We start from the raw sequence: 18996 nt of genomic DNA on the forward strand, positions 1-18996 counted from the left end.
TTTTTACTTCCGCCGCAGCAGCGAGGAGCCGAAGATTGGGGTTTCCTCACCGCCCACGCAAACTCCTCGCTGCTGCTGCGCCCGCCGTTCCAAGGTTGGGGGTCCGGGGGCTGCTAGGAAGCCCCCCATGCCGGCGGCGACGTTCTAAAGCACCCGCGGGGCTTCCCAACTGAGCCCTCAAGCCAAGCGCCAAAGGCGAACTTCTGCGCTTGGCTTGAGGGCTCAGTTGGGAAGGCGCGCGGATGTTTTAAAACGTCGCCGCCGACATGGGGGGCTCGCTAGCACCCCCCCGAACCCCCAACCCGGGTTTGGGGGTGTGCTAGCGAGCCCCCCATGTCGGCGGCGACGTTTTAAAACACCCGCGCGCCTTTCCAACTGAGCCCTCAAGCCAAGCGCCAAAGGCGAACTTCTGCGCTTGGCTTGAGGGCTCAGTTGGGAAGGCGCGCGGGTGTTTTGAAACGTCGCCGCCGACATGAGGGGCTCGCTAGCACCCACCCGAACCCCCAACCCGGGTTTGGGGGGGTGCTAGCAAGCCCCCCATGTCGGCGGCGACGTTTTAAAACACCCGCGCGCCTTCCCAACTAAGCCCTCAAGCCAAACGAACCCGGGTGGCCAGGCGAGCGGCGAAGGGCGGGCGAGCGGGTGCTTGGGGGGGGCTTCTCGCCCTCCCGCCAGCAAGAGGGGGAAGACCCAGGGAAGCCGCCCAGCAGCTGATCTGCCCGGCGCCATCTACGCATGCGTGGTCATAGAAAAAAAGGCCGTGCATGCGCAGATGGTGTTTTGACTTCCGGGTTGAAAAATCGCAAATTAGCCTGTTCGCAATGGTCGGGAACGCAATAACCGGGGGATCACTGCATATCTAGGGGGTCAATGGCCGCGGTGCTCCCTCGTTCTCACAAGGGAAGCCCCAAATCCCCACCGTCCGGGGGTCCCGGTTCTTCTGAACCGGGCCCGATCCTCCCTGCAGGGGGGTGATGCAGGGGACGCTACCGGGGGCCTGGTTGGGGCCGGCATGCCCCCCAGGTGAACTGACTAAGTCTCGCGCTGGCAGTGGTGTGAGGTTGGCCAGGCCGCCATGTCTGGCCGACGTAGCTGTGCAACACAACACAATGCAGAGATTGAAGAAGCCTGGAAACATCTGGAATGAGAATCAATTCTAAGTGTTGGTGAAGTGCAGAAATGCTTTAAGCGATGTGCTGGTGAGTGCAGAGAGATGGGGAACACCTTAGATGATTGTTCATGTTTTTTTTTTCCCTTGGAAGCAGAAATGCCGATAACTGGTGTGGAAGCGGCTGTTCGGTTACAGGGCGATTAGCGGAAAGCTGTAAAATTGTAGTAATTGCCCGGAATTGTTTTTTCTTCAAGGATATTTAAAGATTTTAAAGATTTGGAGCTTCAATTTGGATTTTATTTGGATTTATTTAGGTTTTTGCTTCTTCTAATGATGTCACTTCCATTTATAACAATTGAAGAGAGTAATTAACTATGATAATATACTGCCAGTTTCTGATCGGAGGATCTTTTACAAGGAATTTTGACGAGGCATATTCATTCATACCAGATGGTTCTACATTTGTTCTTTGCTGAAGCTGCCCATTATTCAAATACACTGTGGAAAGAACATTGTACCCAGCTCTATTTTGGATTATGGTCAATTAGAAGAAATCTTTTTGAAGCTTGGAGGTGATATAGTTTGAAGAATATGCTGGTTAATCCCATTGGAGATAGTCTGGAGACATTTTGGACAACCTCAGTGGAGACAGATTTGAGACTGATTGGAGTGTCATCTAGGCAGGTATGGAGCAAGGAATGTGAAATGGAAATATGGATGCTGATAGGATTTTTAAAGAAGATTTTTATTAAAGGATTTGAATGAACACTCAAAAACTCTTAAATGGATCTTTGAATTAAATTGGACTTTAAATTGGACTTTATTATAAGGAAAATGTAATGAAATTTTAAAGAACAAATTGTTTTAATGGAGGGAGAATTAATTAAAGATTTAGATTTTAATTGAGTTGAAATGAATATTTAAGTAAGACATTTGAGATTATAAAATTTTCTTGGTGGGGAAAATTTTGAAATAATGAAATATTGTCAAAAGAGAAATTGAAAATGGTTGTTTGATAGGGTTGATTATCCTTAATGATTAATGTAAAGATTGAGATTTTAATTGAGTAGCATATGAAATGATGATCAACTAAATTACTTTTTGAGATGTATAAAATTATTTCCATGGGAAAAAATTTAAAATAATGAAATAATATTATTTAAAATGAAATTGAATTGAAAATGTTTAGGTTTGGTAGGATGATTAATATTAATGTTTAATGATTAATTTAGTTAATGTTGTTGGTTCAAATATATAGATTAGAGGGACTATGGAATTATACAAGTAAATGAACTATAAGTAGATAAACTATGATGAATACAAAAAGAAAAAGCATGGAAATAGAAAACATTTTTTATGATATATGCTGATATTTTTTTTAAAAAAGCTAAAGAAAAGGGAATAATGATAACTAGAAACATTTATTATACTTTTAGTTTGGAATAGAATTATTTTATTTAATTTAATAATTTCCCCCCTCTTTTTTCTTTTTCTTCCTTTTCCCCCCAGAATAGGGTATGTTTATTTTATTGGACTGAAAGCGTTATAATCAGAATAGGCAGATGATTTCACTAGGTTTACAGTGTTGTTGTTTTCTATAGAATAGAATGGTTTTATTGGATTGAAAGTGTTATAATTAGAGTAGGGAAGATGATTACACTGGCTATATGATTCTATGATATTGAAAGTGTTTTAATTAGAGCAGGGAAGATGATTCCAGTGGGTAAACAGTGATTTTCTTTTTCTTTTTTAATAATAGGGTATGATGATAGACTGAAAGTGTTATAATTAGAGTAGCGAAGATAATTTCACTGGAATTGCAGTGACTTTTTTTCCCTTCTAGAATAGGGTAGGATGATTCTATTCGATTGAAAGTGTTACGGATTGAAACCTTATATAACTAGAGCAGGATATGATGAATGTATGGAGTATTTAGTTCTGTTTTTATTTTTCCTTTTAAAAATCCTTTTTCTTATCTTATTTTTTTTCCTTGTTATTTTTTAATTTTCTTTAATTTCTATTTTTATTTTTGTATTTTTATTCATTAAAGGGATTTATTTTTAATTAGGTTCTTTTTTAATTTGCTTTATTAATTTGGCGATATTTGGAATATACTACTTGGTGGGTTCCCCTTTTTTGCCCCCTTTATATATATTTTATCTATTTTTTAGCAATGGTTGTTTTTACTTTAAATACTGTGCTCGAGGTAATTGGAAATTTCTGCTCCTTTTCTTTTCCCTTAATGTCCTTTTTCTTTTTTCTTTTATTTTAGGGCATTTATTATGGAAGAGGGTTTAAAGTATATATGAAAATTGATATGGAGATTTTGAGAAAATTGAAACATTATGATCCAATTAATTTGATGTGATTAAGAATAGTAACAGCCTAAAATGTATATTGGCTAACAGTTTTTTTCTTATCATATAAGGAATTGGAATAATTATTTTTTGTTCAGATGTTAAATGGCAAGGAGGTGGCATTGGTTAATCTATGTATACCGAAATTGCAAAAATGATACACTGTAATGTAACTTAAAATTAATGGTATCTTTTTTTTCTGTACATATGATTGGAGAAGAAAAATAAATAAAAAATTATCCCCAAAAAAGGAATTGAGTGTATCTAGTTTAATGGAAAGAAGTATTGGAGGTGATATGATAGCAGTGTTCTAATATTTAAGGGGCTGCTGCCACAAACAAGAGGGGATCAACTTATTCTGAAAAGCACCTGAAAGCAGAACAGGAAGCAATGGATTGAAACTAATCAAGGGGAGAATCAACTTAGAACTACGTAAGATGAAATTTCCTGACAGTTCAATTAATAAGTGGAATGACTTGCTTCTCGAAGTTGCAAGTGCTCCAACACTGGAGGCGTCAAACTGATGCAGAAGCTTGTGATAAATCAATGGCTTGCCACACTATCTGTAGAAGGCATGATGTTTATGGGAACTTGGGAGGGGTGATTTTCATGAGGGAGCAGATGTAGCCACAAAACATTCTTTCTAGAAGTTCAAGGCCATCCTATATCCACCTTGGTGGAAGCGGAAGGAGTTGCCACACTGGCACAACCTGAGTGGGCAACGTGACAGGTTTGTGGGTGGGGGACAAGGCATAAGAATTTTCAACTGGGTGGGAAGCTCAGATTCAGATTTCCCAGTGTAGGTGTCAGGATGATTCTGGAACTTCAAGGAATACTTTGACTTAGACTCCGATTTAAGTTGGATGCTACCTGGAACCTTGGCAGGAGGTTTTTAAGAAGAGATTGGAGAACCATTTGCCTGAAATGGTGTAGGGTTTCTTGCCTGAGAAGGAAGTTGGGCTAGAACAACCCCAAACTCCCTTTCAACTCTATTCTGTTAATTTCAGTAAGGCGGACTGCAATAGCATATTCAAAAAGAGAATGCAACCCTTTTATATAGACTTATGCAAATCAAAGTAGAATTCATGAGGTAAGAGGTACTGATGTAATGAAGATGAGACTACAAAGCCAAACTGAATTATTAATGCAGAGGCTGTGTATTAGAGCAGCCATTACTATTAATTTTTGTATTTATAAATGTAGCTCCCTTGGTCTTGTTTTCTGGAGCATTCCTCAACTTCAAACATCACTTCTGTTATCAATTTTCCTTTGCCTTCTAAGATTTTTTGGGGGCTGCACTGGCATTTTTATTGCTTTCCAAGGGACCCAGGAAAGATTATAGGGGAGATTGAGAGTGCTCTGTTTAGCCTACCGTAGCTAATCCCACATACTCCTTGTATTCCCAGCCATTGTGCAATGAAAAATGAATGAAACAATTGAATAGTATCATCTATGCAACTAAATAGCACTGATGTTAAATATATTAATATAAGTAAATAGGTTTCATTTTGCACTATGGCTAGGTTATGGCTCAGTATATTTATTTTAAAGGAGTCTAGCTAATTCAGTAAGTCTCGGTTTAATAAGGTACACGTGACTGCAATGTCTTTGAATTATGTTCACTGACAGTGATGCATATACAATATTCTCTTGATTTTATATTAATTAATCTGGGAAAACAACCATTCTTATCAGAAATAAATTTACATTATAGTATTATACCTGCTAAAAGTGGACATTTTGGATATTGTTGGACTCTAATGTCTCTAATCTTTTAATCAATACCAGGTGAACTCTTTATTCTATTTAAAACTATATCTGAAAGAACTGTATCAGCACCTGATTTATTTCTCTGCCTTCTTGTTGTTTACTATTAAGTAGGCATACTACTATTAAAATGATTGCTTTTTTATCCCTATTTGGAATAATTATGCCCCAGTTTTTTTGGAGTGAATTGTATTAATAATCTTAAAGTTATAGCTGCATCATACACTTAATATTTTAATATTTACTCTTTCTCTGCAGGTAGTTGATGAGTTGTGGAATTGTGATATCATGTTTAATGTCTAGAAAGAATAAATAAAATGTAGACTGTCCCACAGTTATGCTTTCAGTCTAACATTTTATATAATTATTTTGAAGAAAACTTATGTGAATAATTGTTTTCCATAACATTTTTTCGAATGTAATAAACTGAATCTGCTTGCAATATTAATCTTTTTCATCTAAGTAGTTTTCATAAAGATATTTCCCTAAATATAGATTTTAAATGTGTTCACGGAATCAGTATAAGTTGATGTAAATTTGTTAAGCGACATATTTTACTGTAAATTAATTATTGAGTATTGAGTATGTTAGTTCTTCATGAAATAAATCCGGTTTTTTACCTGGTTTGCAATATGAATTAACGGGATTCGCAGCCAAAGCCAAACAGATAAAACTTTGGGTGGAAAAAGAACGTAAACCGGGGAATCCTAGGAAGAAGAGACCGAATGAGAAAGGCGACAATGAATGAAAACCTCAAGGGGAGGAGATTTAGTGGCCGGGGCGCCGGGCGAGGTGGAGCTAAGTGTTGCGCACGCGGTTGGCGACTTTTGTGAGGCAGCGGAGACAGCGAATAGGGTGGCTGCTATACTTGAAATGAGAAGTGGCGACACTGGGAAATTACGACGCCCTCAGCAGCAGTAGCGATTTCGTATTCATGGAGATTTTTCCTCCTCCTTTTCGGTATTCTCTGCCTTTCCTAAGGTGGGGGCGGCTGCAGCAACAGCGGAAGTGACGGTCAGTGTGGGGTGCTTGTCGTTGGGGGAAGATGCCGACTGTGGCTGTTCTAGGCAAACCAGAAGGTAAACAACTGACAGGGAAGGGAGAGGCAGAGATTCTGGGAGGGGGATGAAGCAGGGCCTGGCAAAAGCCAGTGCCCTGACGTTGCCGCCGAAAGGCCTTTCTCACGAACGCTTTGACGAAGAAGTATCCTAGGCGCAAATACCTCAGTTGCAATGTCCAGCTACTTCAGCCCCTCTGTGAGAGACTCTATCGTTTTGTCCCCCAAAGACCTCCCCTTTTCGTAGGGTCAGCGGGAAGATCTGTGAGTTCCGCGCTGCCGAGAGGTATGTGAAGGTGGGAGCGGGATGTTCGCCTTCGTTGGGCTTCCTATTGGCCTCCTCTTTGCTGTTCTTTGAGCGTTACTTGGGTCATACCTTTTCCTTTGGATCCTTCTCAGATAAAGCTTTCCTACTTCTCACTCTCTTGCTACCATATTTGGCCTAAAATTAACCCTTAGACTAGGCCTTTGCTCTGAATTTCTAATGTAGAAGGGGCAACTTTTTTTTTTTTTACAAGAGGCAATCTTCCTTTAAATTTCCAATAGAAAAAGCCTGGAAAGGTTTCTGTTTATATTATTATTATTATTATTATTATTATTATTATTATTATTATTATTATTATTATTATTATTATGTATTACATTTGTATGCCACCTCTCAGTAGGCTCTAGATCAGTGGTTCTCAACCTTGGGGTCGGGACCCCTTTGGGTATCGAAGGACCATTTCACAGGGGCCGCCTAAGACCATGGGAAAAGACAAATTTGGAACATATTTTTACAATCCAACCAGTCAGGCATTTACAGGGGGGTGTCCCTCTGACCTCTTGCCAATCAGCTTAAAGGTCTGTTGGAAGAATTGGCGCTAAACGTATAGTTGGGGGTCACCACAAAATGAGGAACTATATTAAGGGATGGCGGCTTAGAAAGGTTGAGAACCACTGCTGTAGATACTACTATCCCACATTGGGGAAAGGGGAGGGGATTGGCTACTTTTCTTGATAACAGAGAATATATGTAATGCCTTTAGGAATAAACAAAAAGCATATTTTATATTCAGATATATTTTGTTATTCTGGCATTTATTATATCTCTTAATTTAACAAAACAAAAAGGTGGAAAAACAGGTTAGAGTATGGATTCACTCTGTATTAATGATGTTTCAAGAGAACTCCAGTCTATCTAAAATAAGTTATTCATTTTCTTTGTCTCTGAGTTAATTCTGAATAAATTGAACTATTTAGCTTTAATAATAATAATAATAATAATAATAATAATAATATATTTAATTTGTATGCCATCCCTCTCCCAAGACTCGGAGCGGCTCACAACACTAATAAACAATGTAACAAATCCAATACTTAAAAAGACATTTAAAAACCCATATCATTAAAATAACCATACAACTAAATCATACCATACATAAATCATATTAACAAGGGGATACCTCATTACCCCATGCCTGGTGACATAGGTGTGTTTTCAGCAACTTACGAAAGGCAAAGGAGGGTGGGGGCGGTTCTAATCTCCCGGGGGGAGTTGATTCCAGAGGGCTGGGGCCGCCACAAAGAAGGCTCTTTCCCCTGGGGCCCGCCAGACAACATTGTTTAGTCGACGGGACCTGGAGAAGGCCAACTCTGTGGGACCTAATTGGCCGCTGGGATTTGTGCAGCAGAATTCTGGTCCGATGCCATGTAGGGCTTTATAGGTCATTACCAACACTTTGAATTGTGACCAGAAACTAATTGGCAGCCAGTGCAGGCCGCAGAGTGTTGATAAGATGTGGGCAAATCTAGGAAGGCCCACAATTGCTCTCGCGGCCGCACTCTGCACAATCTGAAGTTTCTGAACACTCTTCAGAGGTAGCCCCAGGTAGAGAGCGTTGCAGTAGATGAACTTCGAGGTGATGAGGGCATGAGTAATGACTCCCTGCCCAAATAGGGTCGCAACTGGTGCACCAGGTGGACCTGTGCAAACGCTCTCCTCCCCACAGCTGAAAGATGGTGTTCTAATGATAGCTGTGGATTAAGGAGGATGCCCAAGTTGCGAACCCTTTCTGAGGGGGTCAATAGTTCCTCTCCCCAGGGTGATGGACGCACAGATGGGATTGTCCTTGGGAGGCAGAACCCACAGGACAGAGTTTAAACCCCTGTCCTGGGCCCACCAGAGATCATCCATCTGTGCGACCAAAGTAGTTTCCATGCTGTAGCCAGGCCTGAATCCTGACTGTTGAGGGCCTAGATAATCGGCTTCTTCCAAGGACTGCTGGAGCTGGAGCGACACCACCTTCTCAACAACCTTCCCCGTAAAGGGAAGGTTGGAGACTGGACGATAGTTGTTAATTTTGAAATTAATTGTTTAATTAATTGCAGAAAAAACTATCGCTGCCAACCTGCCTTCCAATGAGAACCTGTATACTGCACGAGTCAAAAAGAGGGCAGGGAAAATATTTACTGACCCCTCACATCCTGGACACAAATTGTTTCAACTCCTACCCTCCAAACGACGCTACAGAGCACTGCACACCAAGACAACTAGACACAAGAACAGTTTTTTTCCGAACGCTATCACTCTACTAAACAAATAATTTCCTCAACACTGTCAGACTTTCTACTAAATCTGCACTTCTATTCTACTAGTTTTTCTCATCATTCCTATCACCCATTTCCTCCCATGTTGACTGTATGACTGTAACTTGTTCCTTATATCCTAAGATTTTTATTAATATTGCTTCTTCATTGCTTATTTGACCCCTATGACAATCATTAAGTGCTGTACCACATGATTCTTGACAAATGTATATTTTATTTTATGTACGCTGAGAGCATATGCACCAAGACAAATTCCTTGTGTGTCCAATCACACTTGGCCAATAAAAATTTATCTATAAAAAATCTATCTATTAAGCTTCATCCTGTCCCGTCCCAGCAATATTTGGAAAATGTTTCAAAAGTTACGTTGGTGTGAATTACAGTACTTGAGAATACTTCAATCCAGAATTGACAGTCTTTAATCCTGCATTCAGGTAATTGGCATTATCCTAGTTAACTTTGAACTTTGATCTGGTGTAATAGTGTAACTTTCCTTGAGCTTGCTTAACTGCCATCCAGTTAAACAGAGAAAAAGGAAAAATAACCTATTTTCAGATAAGGAGTTTAGATTCTGCAATACTGATCTCTTGTTTTGTATGTATGAAGAATATTATGTTTTTTGCAGTGCAATTTTTTTGTAAGACTTAAAATTAAAAACTTTTCTGGGTCATTGGTCAAATACAATGGACTATAAGACGTATCTGAGTTAAGATGCACCTAGTTTTTGGAGAGGAAAATAGGAGGAAAAAAATCTGCCTACCAGGTATTCATCTGGCTAGCATCCTTAGTCTGGTCAGTTTTAGTACATTATTTTATCTCCTCATCAGGGCTTAAAAAAATGTTATTTGTTATATTATCTTGCATTTTTAAAAGGGTTTCTTGGAAGTGTTCATCCTCTGAGGTGAGGCCTTTTCCTCTGCCCGGATGCTTTTATTTTTTATTTTATTTTATACCTTTGTCTTTTATTTTGAATATTTTTTATTAATTTTTCTTTATGACAAACAAAACAAACAACATTCAACATTTAAAGAAGCTACCATTGCTCCGCTAATCATAGTTGTCTTACTAATACAGAAAAAAACCCCTAATTGTGATTTAGATCAATACAGAAAGATAGTTCACAACATAGTACAATAATATCACATCTACATCGGTATTTCCATTTTAACATTGTAATTAAAATAATTAAAGTCAATTAATCAAGAAAAAAACCTTATCCTTTGAATTTCTTAATATACTGCTATACTATAACATCTACTTCAACATTTTCGTTATGGTTAAGATAATTGAGATCCATTAATAAGGTTAATAATTTATCCTTAAAATTTCAATATATCATTTATTCAATTTAATAAATTCAAATTTTCTAAAATTTATTTGTATATTGTTAATAATCTTTTTCAACATTCCACCAATTATACACTTTCTCCCAAGTTTTATAGAACTGTTTCCATTTGATTATTTAACCGTCTCATCATCATATCTAATTCTGCACATTCCATAATTTTCTCAAATACATCTTTGTCTTTTGGTATTTCCTTTTCTTTCCATTTTTGTGCAAATGTAATTCTTGCCGCTACTAAAATATGAATTATTAAATAGTATATTTCTTTTTTGTATTTGGTATCACTAATTACTAGTAGGAAGAATTCTGGGGTCTTTTTAATCTCCTTATTCGTTATTTCCTTTAACCATTTTTCTATCTTGTTCCAGTAGATCTTAGCTTTAGGGCAAGTCCACCATGTGTGAAAATATGTACCAATTTCTTTTTTACATTTCCAACAAATAGGAGAAGTATTTGGGAACATCTTTGAAATCCTATATGGTGGAAGGTGCCATCTGTAAAACATCTTAATTTGGTTTTCTTTAAAAGAAATTGATTTTGTTATTTTCCAATTGTATATCCATACCTTTTCCCATGTTTCCAAATTTATTTCTTTTCCAAAATTTTTACACCAGCTTATCATATTATCTTTCAATATTCAGCCTATCGTTTTATAGTTTATTAAGTATTTATATAAGTTCCCAATTAATTTCCCTTGGTTTTGAATTAATAATTTCTCAAGTATATTATTATCTTTAAAAAAAATAAAAGTTCTAACATCTTTTTGGTATCTAGAGTTAATCTGTGCATACTGCCACCAGTCTATGTCAACGCCTATCTCATGCAATTCTTGTTTAGTTCTTAATTTTAATTGATTGTCCAATAGGTCTCTATATTTCCATATCTTACCTTCTTTTAAAAGATTTGGGTGTGAGATAGCTTCTATTGGTGAAATCCATTCTGGCATTACTAAGAAGTGATTTTTTCCTTATCTCATTCCAAACATCTATTAATGCTTTCCTAATAATGTTACTTTTAAAATATGAGTGAGTTTTAAATTTTTCATACCATATAAAGGCGTGCCAGCCTAGCATTAAATCATGACCCTCTTGGTTAAGTAATCTTCGATTTTCAAGAGTTAACCATTCTTTTATCCACGTTAAGACCGTGGCTTGATAATATAGCTTCCAGTTAGGGAGGCCAAGTCCTTTCTCTTTATGATCTTCTAATGAACTTTGTTTTATTCTTGGTTTCTTGCCCTGCCATATAATTTTTTTTGTAATTCTATTTAATTCTTTAAAGAAATTTGGTCCAGGATCGATTGGGATAACTTGGAAAAGAAATAGTACTTTAGGGAGGATATTCATTTTAATTGTGGAGATTCTTCCAACTAGAGATAGCTGTAAATTATTCCGTATTTCAAAATCCTTTTTAATTTGTCCTAACAATTTTATATAATTATCATTTTTTAAACATATGGCTTTGGAGGTAATCCATATACCCAAGTATTTTACCTTTTTTGTTGTTTTCATATTTGTTAAATTTTTGAGATACTGTATTTTGTCTGTAATTCTGTCATACTTTTTGTAAGTATTTGCGTCTTTTCCCTGTTGATTTTCAAACCTGCAACTTTCCCATATTCTTCTATTAAATCTATTAACTTTAAAATTGATCTTAAGGAATCCTCTATTATAAAGACTACATCATCCGCGAAGGCTTGAACTTTGTTTCTTTTTTAATCTTCAACCCTTTTATTTCCTTTTCTGCTCTTATTTTTATTAGTAATACCTCTAATGTTAAAATAAATAATAATGGTGATATTGGACATCCTTGTCTCACTCCTCTTTGTATTTCTAATTTTCCTGATTGCTCATTATTTATGATAATTCTAGCTGATTGATTAGAATATATGGCATCAATTATGTTGAAAAATTTGGTTCCCACATTCATCTTATTTAATTGTATTTTCATAAAGGCCCAATCTACATTATCAAATGCTTTTTTGCCATCTAAGAATATAAGTGACATTTATTTTTTAGGATGTTGTTCATAATATTCTAAGGTATTTATTATTGTTCTTAGATTATTTTTAATTTGTCTACCTGGTAAAAATCCATTCTGGTCTTCACGTATTATTCAATTTATGTTTTTAAACCTAGTGGCAAGTATTGATATAAAAATTTTGTAATCTACATTTAATAGTGATATCGGTCTGTAATTTTCAATTTTTTCCTTCTCCGTTCCCACTTTATGTATTAATGTTATTAAAGTTTCTGTCCATGTTTTTGGTAATTTACCATCTACTATTATTTGATTGAATATCTCTAACATATTTGAGAAAAGTATTTCAATATCTAACTTATAAAATTCTGTTGGTATCACATTTGTACCAGTAGCTTTGTTATTTTTCTGATTTTTAATAGATTGCTGTAATTCTGTTTCTGTAAAAGGTTTGTTTAATTTTTGTTGTTGGTCTTCCGTTAATGCCGGTAGATCTATAGAGCTTAAATAATCAAAAATTAAGTCTTCTTTTATTTTTTATTTTTCATATAGTTTCCTATAGAATTCTAATGCTATTTCCTTTTTTTCATCTATTCTATGTCTTATTACACCTTTGCTATCTATTAAATTTTGTTTTCTCTTTCTTTCCTGAGTTTATATGCCAGCCATCTTCCTGGTTTATTTGCGTGTTCAAAATATTCTTGTTTTGCTCTTTTTATTTGTTCTACCATTCATTCTTGTTCTATCAACCTTATTTTATGTTTTAATACATCTCTCTGATTTTTAACTTTATCATCATGTTCATCTTTTTGCATTTCTAATTCTAGTTTTTTTAATTCATCCTCTAACCCTTGATATTGCAACTTCTTCTCTTTATTTTTTGCCATATAAGAAATTGTTAACCCACGTATATATGCCTTTGTTGTGTCCCAAAGATTTTGTGGGGTAGTATCATTGTTTTTATTTATTTTAAAAAAGGCCTCCAGTTCTTTCTCTATCCATTCTTTATATTCAGGGTCACGTAATATGTTTCTATTCATTGACCAATTATTTACTTTTCTCTTACCTTTCCAATATATAACTAACGGGTTATGGTCTGCCCAGCTATTAGTTTCTATCTCAATATCTCTGATCTTTTCCATTGTGTGTGCTGGCGGCCAGGCCATATCAATCCTAGACCAAGTTTTATGAGGATTAGAATAGAAAGTGTATTGTTTATTTTGTGGGTGGCATTCATGCCATATATCTTTTAATAATAATTCTGTGCTCATTTTCCAAAATGTTGTAGGTAAAATTACCTTTTTTTCTTTTCTTTCTTTTTCCCTGTATAATCAATTTGACTATCTGAGATCGCATTAAAATCGCCTATTATTATCATGTTTTCTATTGATAGCTCAAATACAGTGATCCCCCGATTATCGCGAGGGTTCCGTTCCAAGACCCCTCGCGATAATCGATTTTTCGGGATGTAGTGGTGCGGAAGTAAAAACACCATCTGCGCATGCGCGCTCCTTTTTCCATGGCCGCACATGTGCAGATGGTGGAGTTTGCGTGTGGGCGGCGGGGAAGACCCAGGGAAGGTTCCTTCGGCCGTCCAACAGCTGATCTGCTCCGCAGTGCGGCAGCAGCGAGGAGCTGAAGATGGGGTTTCCCCGTTGCCCAGGCAACGGGGAAACCCCATCTTCGGCTCCTCGCTGCTGCCGCGCTGCGGAGCAGATCAGCTGTTGGGCGGCCGAAGGAACCTTCCCTGGGTCTTCCCGCCGCCCAGGCAAAGGGGAAACCCCAAGTTCGCTTGCCGCTTGCCCTTTCACCCGCCCGCCCGGCTGCTCGCTTGCCCGTTCACCCGCCCGCCATGCCGCTCCGCTTGCCCGCCCACCCGGCTGCTTGCTTGCCCATTCACCCGCCCGCCCGGCCGCTCGCTTGCCCGTTCGCCCACCCGGCCGCTTTGCTTGCCCGTTCGCCCGGCCGGCCGCTCCGCTTGCCTGTTCGCCCGCCCGGCTGCTTGCTTGCCGCTCGAGAGCAAGAGGGGGAGAGATAGAGAAAGAGAGAGAAGGAAAGAAAGAGATGAGAGAGGGAGGAAGAGAGTGTGAGAGAGGAAGAAGCAAGATAGAGAAAGAGAGAGAGAAAAAGATGAGAAAGGGAGTGACGTCATCGGGTGGAAAAATCGCGATATAGCGTTTCGCAAAGATCGAGATCGCGAAACTCGGGGGATCACTGTATTTTATCATGCAATTCTTTATAAAATTGCTTTTGGTTATCATTTGGTGCATATATTGAAATAATTACGAGAGGTTTCATTTCTAAATCTAATTGTACCATTAAAATTCTGCCTTCACTGTCACTGTATATTTGTTTCGACTCAATTGTTTCGGCGATGTACATTGCTATGCCTCTTTTTTTTTGATTTGCCAAACTAGTATAAAGTTTCCCCAATTTTGAATTATTAAGTATATTCCTTTTTGATTTTTTAATATGGACTTCCTGTAAGATACTTATTTGTGCTTTTTGTTTCTTAAGTTTAGACAATATTTGATTTCTTTTCCTGGGGTTGTTCAGGCCATTAACATTGACTGAAAATTTTTTCAAGTCGTGTGACATTTCTATTTATAGTATTTTTTTATTTCTTTCGGTTCACGCAATCTACTGTCTAACACCAATTCTTGTTGCTTTTGTGGTTGTTTCTTTTTAACATCTTGCATTTCTCTCGCCTCTTTACGGGTGGTCCCCCATTCTTCTTTATCTTTAGGTTCTATCTGAAGTTGGTCAGTTTTATTCAATCCACTTTGTGCGAAAAAAGCTCTTGCCTCGTCCACACTCTCTATCTTGATTTTCATTGCTTGCCAGGTCAGAGAAAGTCCTTCTGGTACTAGCCATCGAAAAATTATATTCTTTTTGATTAAAACACTTGTAAGAAAATAGTACCCTCTTCTGCTTTCTCTTACCCTCTTTGGGACTTGTTTCAGAATTTTAATATCTTTTCCTTTGTGTTTCCAAGTCTGATTTCTCGCCTGTTTTAAGATGTCATCTTTAATTGATTGGATTGGATTGGATTGGATTAGATTTGTATGCCGCCCCTCTCCGTAGACTCGGGGCGGCTAACAACAGTAGTAAACAGCATATGACAATCCAATATAAACAGTTAAAAACCACTATTGTAAAACCAAACATACATACAGACATACCATGCATAAAATTGTAAAGGCCTAGGGGGAAAGAATATCTCAATTCCCCCATGCCTGGTGGCAGAGATGGGTTTTAAGAAGCTTACGAAAGGCAAGGAGGGTGGGAGCAATTCTAATCTCTGGGGGGAGTTGATTCCAGAGGGTCGGGGCCACCATAGAGAAGCCTCTTACCCTGGGTCCCACCAAGCGACATTGTTTAGTTGATGGGACCCGGAGAAAACCCACTCTGTGGGACCTAACTGGTCGCTGGGATTCATGCAGCAGAAGGCGATCCCTGAGATAGTCTAGTCCGGTGCCATGAAGGGCTTTATAGATCATAACCAACACTTTGAATTGTGACCGGAAACTGATCAGCAACCAATGCAGACTGCGGAGTGTTGGTGTAACATGGGCATATTTGGGAAAGCCCATGATTGCTCTCACTGCTTCAAAGGTAGCTCCATGTAGAGAGCATTACAGTAGTCAAGCCTCGAGGTGATGAGGGCATGAGTGACTGTGAGCAGTGACTCCCGGTCCAAAAAGGGCCGCAACTGGTGCACCAGGCGAACCTAAGCAAATGCTCCCCTCGCCACAGCCGAAAGATGTTTTTCTAATGTGAGCTGTGGATCGAGGAGGACGCCCAAGTTGCGGACCCTCTCTGAGGGGGTCAATAATTCCCCCCGAGGGTTATGGACGGACAGATGGAATTGTCCTTGGGAGGCAGAACCCACAGCCACTCCGTCTTATCCGGGTTGAGCTTGAGTCTGTTGACACCCATCCAGACCCCAACAGCCTCCAGGCACCGGCACATCACTTCCACTGCTTCGTTGACTGGAGATGGGGTGGAGATGTATAACTGGGTATCATCCGTATACTGATGATACCTCACTCCATGCCCCTGGATGATCTCACCCAGCTATTTCATGTAGATATTAAATAGCAGGGGGGAGAGGACCGACCCCTGAGGCACCCCACAAGGGAGTAACCTCGAGGTCGAGCTCTGACCTCCCACTAACACCGACTGCGACCGACCGGAGAGGTAGGAGGAGAACCACTGGAGAACAGTGCCTCCCACTCCAGTCGGCGCAGAAGGATACCATGGTCGATGGTATCGAAAGCCGCTGAGAGGTCAAGAAGCACCAGGACAGAGGACAAGCCCCTGTCCCGGGCCCGCCAGAGATCATCCATCAACGCGACCAAAGCAGTTTCCGTGCTGTACCTGGGCCTGAATCCAGACTGCCGGGGACCTAGATAATTCCCGGGGCCAAATCGCCAGCCGACAACTGCCGGGCGGCCTTGGGGACAGCTGCCAATGCTGCTGGGGTAGTGCCGGCAGGGACCCCAGGAGGAACACTCGGAATGCCCGGTAGTTGAGGCAGGGCGCACAGCACTAGCTTCCAAGAAGCGGGCAGGTGACCCCTCAACACATCCAGCCAGTAGAGGAGCCTGCGGGGCAGCTTCGATTATCCGACAGGACGTGGCCCGGCTCCATCAGCCCCTACCCTAATTTCCTGCTTTCAGGGGCGCCTTTGGGAGGGCACAGCAGTCGGCGAAGGCTCTCCGAGCAGAGGGCTGTCAGCTGCAGAATTCCCAAGCAGAGGCCGCTGCCATGGGAGACTCCGGCAGAGAGCACAGCAAAGCCCCGTTGCCTCTCTGGGTTCTGGGGGTAAGTAAAACTAGGAATGGAGGAGGGAGGGCAAGGGAGGAAGGGAGGGAGCGTCTCCACTTCACGGAAATTTGACTTTTGCAGATGGTCTTGGAACGTATCCCCCGCGAAAGTCAAGGGAACACTGTATATACACGACAGTTGGGTTGGCAATATATAAACAATCTAACAATGAGTGTTTATATTGAAGTACTATAGTTTTAAGAGGTAGTGTTGCACATTGCCATAAGAGGGAGCCAGAAAGCCTGATTCTCTCTTTTGCTGTTTTCTTTTTGCTGATTCACTGTGATTTATGTAGTTTGATGTATTTATAATAGTTTGATGTATTTGTAATTGATGTATTTCTAATCTGTAATGTACAGTATGTCTGATATGTAAGACAAAGATAGGCTTATAATATTATTGTGTTGACTGCTATTTCTAAAATAAACACTATTTTATACACTTTAATGTATCTGTCTTGTATGACTGAATGATTACTCATATTTCCTTGATATCTGCTTGGAAACCCATGTTTCCGCTGTGTATGTCCTTGATAACTCAAGGGTTCTGCACACTCCTTAACAGCACCCTCAGTGATAACATCCCCGAGCACCCCATTTGAGACCAGTTGATTGAGGACCAATAGGAGAAGTTCACTTCCGATGCTTGGGTTTGAGAAACCATTTGGGTCTCTCTGTTGAATTCTGCTCTGTTTCTCCGAGGTTTTGTCTCCGCTGTCCGGTCTCTAGAGTCCAAGCCAAGAGGATCCACATGGAGACAGCTATTCAGCATTTTCTCGATATCCATGCTGTTTGTTTGTTTGTTTGTTTGTTTATTTATTTATTTATTTATTTATTAGATTTGTATGCCGCCCCTCTCCGCAGATTCGGAGCAGCTCACAACAAGAAACAGTACAAATCCAATACTTAAAAACACTTAATATAAACACTTAATATAAAAGACAATCATGCATCTCATGCATACCATACACAAAGCGGGAACGGCCCAGGGGAATCAATTTCCCCATGCCTGACGACGGAGGTGGGTTTTGAGCAGTTTACAAAAGGCAAGGAGGGTGGGGGCAGTCCTAATACCCGGGGGGGAGTTGATTCCAGAGGGTCAGGGCCCCCACAGCGAAGGCTCTTCCCCTGGGTCCCGCCAGATGACATTTTTTCGTCGACGGGATCCGGAGAAGGCCAACTCTGTGGGACCTAACCGGTCACTGGGATTCGTGCGGCATAATATTGAGGCCGTCTCTGAGGATCAACGTGGACAGGGATTGTACTCAATCATATTTGTTATCCCAAAACCTTGGGGGGATGGAGAGCAGTTCTCGATCTGAAACAACTTAACTATTACATCATCTATAAATGATTTAAAATGTTTCCTCTTTCCACTGTCTTAGAGGGCATTAAGGAGGGCGACTTCCTCTCTTCCATTGACTTACAGAGGCATATTTACATGTGCTTATTGTCCTGCATCATAGACCATTTCTGAGATTCCAGTTCACTGGAACTCGTTTTCAGTATAGGGCTTTCATCTAGGGGCTATAATTGACTCGGTGCAGGGTAGGGTGTAGCTCTCCCCCTACTGTCAGGCTAGTATTGAACAACTGGTTGCCACCATTCAGAAAGATAGGTTGGCACAGATATCCCTATTAGCCAAGTTACTGGACAAAATGGTGCCCATCTTTGCCATTGTCCCCAAGTTCGTATTCACTCTTGAGACCTCAAATCGTTTCTCTTGCCTTTTCAGAGGTCCAGCAGGGCACTTCTCTGGCCAGGGTGCATCTACCATCGACTGTCATCACATTCTTAATCTGGTGGGATCTCAGGCTCTTTCCAAAGGCAATCTGTTTTGGGAGCCATATCAGATGATCCTGACAGCCGATGCAAGTTTGATGGGTTGGGGTGTCTATATTGTCTCTCAGATGGTCAAAGGTTAGTGGACTGGGCAGGACTGCAATCATATCATATATACA

General features: G+C 39.9%; 1 protein-coding gene across 10 annotated transcripts in view; it reads left to right on the forward strand.

The window, feature by feature from the left end:
- The window catches only part of KLHL15 (kelch like family member 15), a 127807-nt gene that overhangs the window by 30763 nt on the left and 78048 nt on the right, over positions 1 to 18996 (forward strand). For 2 of the 10 annotated variants that reach the window (XM_070750687.1, XM_070750677.1), the window contains exon 1: positions 6005 to 6314. The exons of 3 other annotated variants lie outside the window; for them this stretch is intronic. The gene's annotated coding sequence lies outside the window, so the exon portion shown is untranslated. Of the gene's footprint in view, positions 1 to 6001; positions 6315 to 6335; positions 6579 to 9258; positions 9316 to 17021; positions 17034 to 18996 lie in introns of those variants that run through there. 5 more of the 10 variants (XM_070750685.1, XM_070750683.1, XM_070750678.1 and 2 more) reach the window with 5 other exon arrangements.

The sequence above is a fragment of the Erythrolamprus reginae genome, chromosome 4 (genome assembly GCF_031021105.1).
Source record: "Erythrolamprus reginae isolate rEryReg1 chromosome 4, rEryReg1.hap1, whole genome shotgun sequence".
Classification (NCBI taxonomy): Eukaryota; Metazoa; Chordata; class Lepidosauria; order Squamata; family Dipsadidae; genus Erythrolamprus; species Erythrolamprus reginae.